The 9,787-nt window shown below is 40.8% G+C and overlaps 1 pseudogene; it reads right to left on the reverse strand.

Moving 5' to 3' along the window:
- Positions 1 to 995: 995 nt before the first annotated feature.
- Positions 996 to 2,984, reverse strand: LOC133043089 (glutamate dehydrogenase 1, mitochondrial-like; annotated as a pseudogene).
- Positions 2,985 to 9,787: the final 6,803 nt, after the last annotated feature.

Consider the following 9,787-nt stretch of genomic DNA (forward strand, 5'->3'; position numbering starts at 1 on the left):
GAAAAGGGATACAAAATCAGGCAGGGTTGAGGAAATTGGCAATGCTTAGAGCTATCAGGCAGACTCCAGACAAGGAGACTAAGTAGTAATTTTCTGGGTTACTCTACTTGAATTATTATACTCTACTTGAATTCAATAGATAATTAGAGAAATGAAAAACTAATTAACATCATAAGGAGATTACTGCATTATTTGGACTGCATGTCATATTTGCATTTAGCAAATTCAAAGAGCCATAACAAAAACAGCTTCCACCATCTATCCTCTATAGATGGATAGTTGTTATATTCAAAACTGTAGCAATTATCCATCTAGCTTTTTATGTTTGCAAGATAACAATATAGAACTGATGAGCTACAAATGATACTGCTGATACCATAAAAATGCTAGCTTTCTAAATTCATGTTTATAAGCATTCATTGCTTCCAGTATAGGCTTAAGTGATTAAAGGCAATTTTATTATAGCATCGTGTCCTTATTTCATTCTAAAATAATAGATTGCATAAAGAGAAACAACCGTTATTTTTGCTTGCAACCTGTGAAATTGAGTTATTTGGCTGATGTGAAGTAATAAAACTCACTTAAGGACCATACCACTTTCCGAAAATGCCACACACCCACTTCCTAAATGCGAAGTTATAGTTCCATCTCAGACTTGGCCAGACCAAAATATCGCAAGCAACTGATTACTGAGGTCAAACAACAGGTAACTAACATATTGAGAACAAGCTATGGAGCAAGGGAGCATGACTAGATCAGAAGAGTCTTTTTATTTAAAGGTATAATATCCCAAACAGCCCCCTGGCACAGTTAATTTCTGTAATACTTTCACACTCTTCAACCTGTCTATGATATTCTAAACCTTAATTTCTTTCTTAAAGGGCTGATTTGGGTTGACTTGTTGAGAACAATGTCTGTAACAGAAAAAGATATCTGTGGTTATAGAACTTACGATAGTTTTACAGAAGTTATGGATAAATAGGGTAGTGAAGAAGTTAACCAGCTTCATTGTATACCCCAAAGACTTTCTCAATGGCACAGACATAGGCAGCCAATCCTAGGTTATACTTTGTGACTGTGAGCATGATTTGCCTGGCAGAAAATTCCATAGTGTAAGCTAAACCAAACTACACAATATCTTTCTTGGATGTACCTGGTACTCTGTTTTAGAATCTGCTGTGGGTACAATAGGAATATTTCCACCACACCTTCCAAATTTTCTTTCTAAATTCTCTTGAAAAAACGTGAGCAAGTGGTGGTTAGAATCTGTCATATTTGAAGGTCAAATGGCCACAGCTGACATGATTATACTTCTCAGCCACTCCCTTCGCATTCAAGTGTGTGCATGTGTGTTAGTCGCTCAGTTGTGTCCAACTCTTGCGACCCCATGAACTGTAGCCTGCCAGGCTTCTCTGTCCATGGGATTCTCCAGGCAAGAATACTGGAGTGGGTTGCCATTCCCTTCTCTAGGGGATCTTCCCGACCCAGGGATCGAACCCTGGTCTCCCGCATTGTGGGCAGATTCTTTACTGAGTCACCAGGGAAGCCCTTAGCATTCAAGGAGAGATCAGAAATAACCATACTGTTCTTCCCCAGAAAATCCTAAGGCTCTGGAGTTGTTGAGCCACTGGCAGCTTCAGCAATGTTCGTTGCTTTCAGTGCACTGGATTTGCTAAACTGCTTCTCACTGGCTGCAGGGACTGGTATGTCACAGTCTGCTTCCAAGATGCTTCCTTCCAAGGGTTTTGCCTTGGGGAAGTCCAGAATTGATTCATGTTGCAATTTGAAGTCTTCTAGTTCCTTTGGGTCATGCCATCTGAATTTCATATGCTCCCATCGACTTCACCACCATCAACACATTTAGCACCAACAAGATGTAAATATACTATAGAGTATAGGCCCACATTGCCAAATCCCTGAAAAAATGCTTTATCTCCAAACCCTGGTGTCATTCGTAAAATGCTCATGTAAGAAACTTCATTGAGGAAATTTTCAACCCCATGGCAAACACCATGACCAGTGGCAGAGATACCTCTGCAAATGCCACTCTGACAGATGGATTTACCAGTAATAGCAGGCATGTGCATTAATATCTCAGGGCCCAAGGGTGCTGGCACAGGTGTCAGCAATCCAGGACATTTTCTCGCTCACCTGTGACCCTGACTGGGGAAGGCACATCAATGCCAGGACCAATAAAGCTCTGTTTTGCCAGCTCCATGGTGAACCTCCTTGTGATCTTTTCCACTTTATTATCAGTATGATTCCTGGGATTGATCTTAACATCAGCTTTAGCACCGCCAAGTGGCACATCAACACAGCACATTTTTACGCCATTAGACAAACCAAAGCTTTTACTTCATCTACACTCACATCTTCTCACTAACCAATAATTACTTTGCAGGGCGTGCAATGCTAAGCTCTGCTGGACCCAGTAGCCCTCAGTGACCTCCCAGGAGCCGCCATGGTGCAGGATGGGGATGGACCGGATAAGCACTTGGTTGCGGGGTTTGATGATTCTCAGGATGCCATGCACCGCTTCTGCTCCTCACTCTCCCAGGTCTCGACGACTTCCATCAGCTTGTCCTCCATTATGCTAGCGCCATGGCCGAAGGAGCCAGCTTGGAGAAACCAGCTTTACGTTTCATCACGGTTGCTATGGTGCAGCCAGGTGGGCGGAGCCGGCCTGCGTGGTTGGATGGAGGCCAGGGGCCAAGGCACGGGTGAGTGCTGCGTCGGGGCCACGAGGAGAGATGTGCTTTCCTTGGCCCTGGGGCAGGCTCCTCTAAGCTTCGAGTCTTCTTCACAGTCCTCTCGCTTCTTGCCACTGGATACCTGATCTGGAGGAGCCGAATCCGTCTGTTGGTGCCAAACAACACAGTAAAGCGTGGTGTGGAACCAGGCGTCCAGCGTGCGGGGCTGGGCCTCCTCTCGCCTCTCCTCGCCAGGGCTTTATGAGGTATGTTTTCTTTCCCTTTGAGGTACATTTTGATTATAGAGCGCGTTTCACTTATTTTCTTTAATGCTTTCCAGAATATTAACCCACAATCTGTAGGCTTCCATCACTTCTGTTGGGAAATCAGTTTCAGTCTAATGTTGGCTCCTTGGAAGGCAGGCTCGTATTTACTTTATTTCCCGAATAAAAAGTACAGATGGAGGCCCTTGGGTCTTTCATGAAGTGAGGGAGTCTGTACATGGTTGCATAATTCAGCACACACCGTCGAGCTCAATGCTCACTCCTCTGGCCTGGTGCCTGCGCTTCTGTGGAAAGAGGGCCCTGAGACCCAGAAGCGACCTGAGGTTGTTTGGGCAGAGATTTCTGAGGCCCAGATCTTTGGAGCTCGAGATACAGAGTGTGCTGGCTGTGATTGGCTGTATCCACTTAACTCTGCAAGACCCTCACCCTGTTAAGAGTAACAGGCGAGGTCAAACAAGTCCTGAAACACAGTTGCCCCGTGTCTACAGGTGGTACCCTTACCAGCCTGGGTTCTTAAACTCTTTATTTAATCAATACAAATTGATGTGAGGTCAGATAAGAAATTCAGGCAAGGCTTTACTGGGACTCGCTGCAGCTGGAGGAAGTGAAACAAGTAACAGGGGCCCTTGCTCGCTCTGTGAGATGGTGGGGTGACCTAGTCCCTTAAATGGGCTGAGGGTAGAGGCAGACACATGGCTCAGGCCAGTGGGTGACTTAGATGGTCTGCCCACTCCCTTGATGGTGCTGTTTGCAGGGGTCCTAGGTCATACCCTGTTTTTGCTACTGACACCTCAGAAGTAGCAGTTGGGTTTTGGTCTTTTTGTATGTTGTTGCTCTTGATTTGCCCCAGCTGCACATGCTTGCAGTTAATTTCAGTACTTTATGTATTCTGTTCTGGAGGAGATGTTTGTCCAGGTGCAAGCACTGGAGCAAAGGTCCCCAGGTCGCGGCCTGTCTCTGTACTGCTTAAAGGCAATTTGTCTTTTGCCTCAGGCTGTTTTAAAATTGTTCTTTGTGTCTTTGGTTTTCAGTATTTTATTAGGAATGCCTAGATGTGGTTTCTTTTGTATTGATCTTTCTGGAGCTTCATAGTGGTTACTGAACTACTCTTGTCTCTAAACCCACTCTTATGCTTTGTGATGTGCAGAATATGGAAAATATATTTCTTCTTTGACATACCACTCCTCTTAGGCTGTGGCACCAAAGGCAGACTACTTGATGTTTCTGTTAACATCACCCACTGTGCTCACCACATAGCTGGGGTTCCAGTTTCAGCTTTTTTCAGCACTCCTGAACTAGGCTGCCCACACCCTCTCAGACATAGCAGCAGCAAGAGAGCACCCCTTCCCAGCTCCATAAAACACCCCCTTCTCTGAGCTCCTGAGATGGCAACACATATGGACAGCATCCTCCTTAGGGATCTGAATCCCAGATCACAGAGATCTCCTGCAGGCTTTCAGTTACTGATGATCCAACCTCTTATCTTTGTTCCCTTAGCCCCAGTTCCTGTGATTACTATCTCCATATTACTATAATGTTCACTTTTCTAATTTTTCAACTTCTGTTTAACTACTTTCCATATTAAATTATATTGCTCTGTCCCATTCTGGCTGTCCTCTCTTTCTATAACCCTAAATATATTAGACCTTTACTATTTCCCATAAGACTTTGATGATTTTATGCTATATTTCTCTCAAAAAAATCTCTTTCAGTTAGAATATTTCCTGTTGACCCACATTCTAGTTTTATTATGTTCTTCTGTTTCTAATCTGTTTAATTTTGGTTATTATATTTTTCAATTCTAGAGTTTACTGTTGGTTATATTTTGCAGTTAATTTCAGTCCTTTATGTATTCTGTCGCTGGAGGAGATGTTTGTCCAGGTGTAAGCACTGCAGCAAAGGTCCCCAGGTTGCAGTCCTCTTTCTCCATTTTGTCATATATTTTCTTGAACATATTAATCAAAGTCATTTAAAAATGCATGTATGAATAGATAACAAGTGTTGCCAAGGATGTGGAGAAAAAGGAACCCTTGTGCACTGTTGTTGGGAATATAAATTAGTATAGCCATTATAGAAAACGGTATGGAGGGTCCTCAAAAAATGAAAGAAATAGGACTGATGTATGATTCAGCATCCTACTTCTGAGTATATACCCAAAGGAAGAGAAATAATTAATTGAAGAGATATCTGCATTACTGTGTTCGCTGCAGTTTACTCACAAGGGCCAAGACGTGGACACAATCTAAGTGTATGCCAGTGGATGAATGGTTAAAGAAAATGTGGTATATCTATACAATGAAATATTATTCAGCCATAAAAAGGAAATCCTACCATTTGTGACAAAATGGATAGACCTGGAGGGCAGTAAGCTAAGTGAAATAAGTCAAAAAGGGAAAGAAAAATACTGTATAATCTTACTTATATATAGAATCTAAAAAATCTAAATTAGAAACAGAGAGAAGATTGGTGGTTGCCAGGGGCTGAGGATTGGGGGAAATGAGTTGCTGGTCAGAGGGTATGAACTTCGAATTACAAGATGAATAAATTATGGGAACCTATTGTACAACATGGTGACTAGTTAACATTGTATTACATTCTTTAGATATTCTAACAGAGTAGGTCTTAAATGTCCTTAGCATATATCCACAAAATGGTAATTACTTGAGGTGATGAATGTGTTAATTAACCTTGCTGTGCTCATTCGCTTGATCAGGTTTGACTCTTTACAACCCCATTGACTGTAGCCTGCCAGGCTTTGCTGTCCATGGAATTTTCCAGGCAAGAATAGTGGAGTGTGTTGCCATTTCCTACTCCAGGGATTCTTCCTGACCCAGGGACAGAACTGTTATTGTGGTAATTATTTCACAATATACATGTGTATCAAATCATCCTCCTGTGTGCTTTATACGCACACAATGCTATTTGTCAATTATATAAAGGTAGGAAAAAAGGCAAATGTTTATTGAACAAACAAATGGATGAATGAATATGAAAAAAATAAAATACATGTCTAATAACTACTATCTGAGATCTCCAGTGAGTCTGTTCCTATGGTTTTTTTTTTTTTTTTTTTTTTGACTCATTTAGTTCTGTCTTAAAGAATATCTGACACTTTTAGAAATGAAATTGAGACTCTGGCTTATGTTATCTTAGTACAGAAAAGAATGACTTTTGCTTTGTCCTATTTCTTGTTCAGCATTATTCTTATGGTATAGTGCTTCCATGACCTTCCATGGTTCTAACTAGAGGAATAATTACCACTCACCCCTTCTTGGTGGGTCCTCAGCTCTACAGATAGATCTGCTTGGGTTCTCAACCTTATAGCCTCTACTTTCTGTTCATCTTATTATCCTCTTATCTTGTGCTGCATATGGCATAAACGTATCTCCTGGGCAAAATTGATGAAGAGTGTCGGGCTCACCTTAAAACATTTTGCTTCTTTTGGGAATCCTGGCCCAATAAATCCTGGCTGCTTTGGTATCCCTGAACTTCAAGTTTTGTGTCCATATACCCATGAACTGCCAAAAGCTCAGCTAATGTTCTCAGCCTCTTAACTATCAGTTTCTGCTAGGCTTCTCAGACTCTTGGCCATGTACCACTTACAAATAGACAAAAGCCTTGAAGAGACAGTTAATGCAGAATATCAAGCTCATCTCAGTATTTTTCTCTTCCCTGTGAGGTCTTATTCTCTGACTCTTGACAGACTTGTTAGACTTTCCAGTACTTTCAAACAAATGCATTTTCCTTTTCCTTTATCTTTTTCTAGTTCTCAAAGGGAATGTTGATCAAATAAAGCTGGCCCTGCATGATCAGAAGTAAGGTGTCTACGTTCTTTATAACTCAGAAAACATGAGATTTCTAGAATGATGGCCTAACTTTTTAACTAAAGCCTTGACTTGCCCAAAAGTCTCAGTTTGGGCTGTCTTTTATTTCTCTATCATTCGGCTCTTAGTTGCTTTTCTCTGGATGCTCCACTTTCACCTCTGTGATAATTGGGCAGTGTGAGGTGACTTAAAGAGAAAGTCTAAATCTTTTCATTTTTCAAATGTTTGGGTGGGGGAAGGAGAAAGAAAGATGAAAAAATCTGGTTTGATAGGATCTGGCAAACCACACTCTGTCCACCTCTGCACCTTCCTCTTATGCCCAGAAAAATTAAATGAATTGATAGTGTTCCTAGTAATAATATCCCAGGATTCTAAATTTTTCAACAAAGTCCTTTAGGAATATCAGGATAAGTATCATTCCCTATTCAGAGATGACATTTGAGTGATTGCTTCTATTAATTTCTCTCATAAATATTCAATTCTCTGAGTGTATATAGCTGAGGCTTGTTCAGCAAAAGACAGACAGTCCTAAGGCATTTGTTTCAGTGTGCCCAAGTACTACACACTTGCTGCCAAGATAACTGTTAGACTGTGGCTATTCAGATTCTGTATCTTTTCTTGCATACTTGCGATACTTTAAATATTTTCTGTTAACAATAACAACACATTTCCAACTTCCTATTTCTGGTTTGAAAAAACTTACCAAACACAAGTTCATGTGCTCGATCCATAGTGAGGCCAAGCAAACTGAAATGTTGGAGTTTGAAATAGAGAAAGGTTTAGTGCAGGGCCATACAAGGAGAATTGGTAACTCATGTGCCCCAAAACTTTGAACACCCAAAAGGGTTTCAGCAAAACATTTTTAAAAGCAAGGTGAAGGAGGGTTGGTTGTTGGAAACTTCTTGGTGGGGGAATCCCTTGTTCTTAACAGCTACCCCCACAGGTCAGGTCATGCTGTACTTGTAAACTTTCAGCAAGACTAATGTTATCCTTTATTTTGCAATTTTTTATCTCTGTATGAATGCAAAAATAAAAGGTCAGAATCCTGAGAATGGGCTGTCCTATCTATTTCAGGATATAGGCAGCATTCTTATCTGGTAGCAAAGGCAGTAGAATACAAAGGTTAAAGTAAAAGAAACAGATCTCATATGGAGTCAGATTTGCTCTTCACTGTTACAAAACTGGTGCTGTGTTTGCCCCAGGGATTGTAAGACTTTTATGCAGAATGTATCCTAGGGAACCACATTGTATTAAATCCATGCTCTGGAAAAGTGGACTTCTATTTATAGGTTTTTTTTTTTTAAAGCATCACATGTGGGTTTATAAATTTTCTTCAGATCATAAATGTAAAAATACTTTCTACAGTTCACCAATACAAAAAAAATGGTGGAGGAAGGGGAAAAAAATCCTCGACAATTCCTCATTTTCTTTTACTAATAAAAAATGAAAACAAAAGTGTTTTCTGTTTTCTATACTGAATGTCTAGGTACACTATTACAATTTAGCCAAAGACTGCCTAGTTCAATTGAATTCCATTATAAAGTATTGATTGGTTAGAAAAGAGAATTATCTAAACCCCAGACTGTCAAGAACTGTTATTTAAACACCCTTGTGTGAAATTTTACCCAATGCATTTATTTTATACTAGTGAACTATTCTAATAACATTAAAAAACCCTAAAATTCTATTAAAAACATTGACTTTAAAGAAACTATAAGACGATTTTGAATGTTTCAAAGTGAAAGTGCAGTTGCTCAGATGTGTCCAGCTCTTTGCAACCCCATGGACTGTAGCCTACCAGGCTACTCTGTCCCTGGAATTCTCCAGGCAAGAATACTGGAGTGGGTTGCCATTCCCTTCTTCAGGGAATCTTCCCAACCCAGAAATTAAACTCAGGTTTCTTGCATTGCAGGCAGATTCTTTACCATCTGAGCCACCAAGAAAGAACAATAGAGATCTTCAATCTAAGGAAACTCTCTTACCATGTTAAATTTCATTGAGATTTCACTTAAGATTGGCATCTTCCTGACACAGGGATTGAACCCAGGTCTCCTGCATTGCAGGCAGATTTGCAGATTCTTTACTGTCTGAGCCCTCAGAGAACCCATAACGAATACTGGAGTGGGTTACCCTGCCCTCCTCCAGAGGATCTTCCCAACCCAGGGATCAGACCCAGGTCTCCCGTATTGCAGGTAAATTCTTTACCATCTGAGCCACTTGGGAAATCCAAGAATACTGGAATGGGTAGCCTATCCCTTCTCCAAGGATCTTCCTGACCCAGGAATCAAACGGGTCTCCTGTATCGCAGGCAGATTCTTTACTAGCTGAGCTGCCATGTTAGGCCAAATTGTTTCATCACAGCAGTGTCAGGGGTCCAAAATTATTTATATCTACTTTTATGTACATAAAATAGAATGGCATCCTCTTATGGACTATATTTATCACTTATTACATGTACATGTATTATTTCTTTCAGTACTCTTTATGAGAAGTATAATATGAGGAGTTGTTGTTCAGTTACTAAGTTGTGTCTGACTGCTTGCGACCCCATGGATTGCAGCATGCCAGGCTTCCCTGTCGTTCACCATCTCCCAGAGTTTGCTCCAATTCCCCTTGAGTTGGTGATGCCATCCAACCGTCTCATCCTCTGTCATCCCCTTCTCTTCCTGCCTTCAATCTTTTCCAGCATCAGGATCTTTCCCAGTGAGTTGGCTCTTCGCATTAGGTGGTCAAAATATGAGGAGTATATACTATATATTATAGTATGATTATGAGGAGTATAATAATTATGTTTTCTAGGTGAGGAAGCTTAAGACCAGAATGCCAAGCTAACTTGCACTACATTACACAGCTGTTAAGTCGCAAAGCTAAAATTCAAATCAAGGCAGCCTTATCCAGAGCCCATAGATACAAGCACTGCAAAACGTAACTTCATAAGAAATATATCACTGTTAGTAGGGTGTATTTTAGGAACTGTATTCCAATTTGG

Source organism: Dama dama, chromosome 3 (genome assembly GCF_033118175.1).
Source record: "Dama dama isolate Ldn47 chromosome 3, ASM3311817v1, whole genome shotgun sequence".
Lineage (NCBI taxonomy): Eukaryota > Metazoa > Chordata > Mammalia > Artiodactyla > Cervidae > Dama > Dama dama.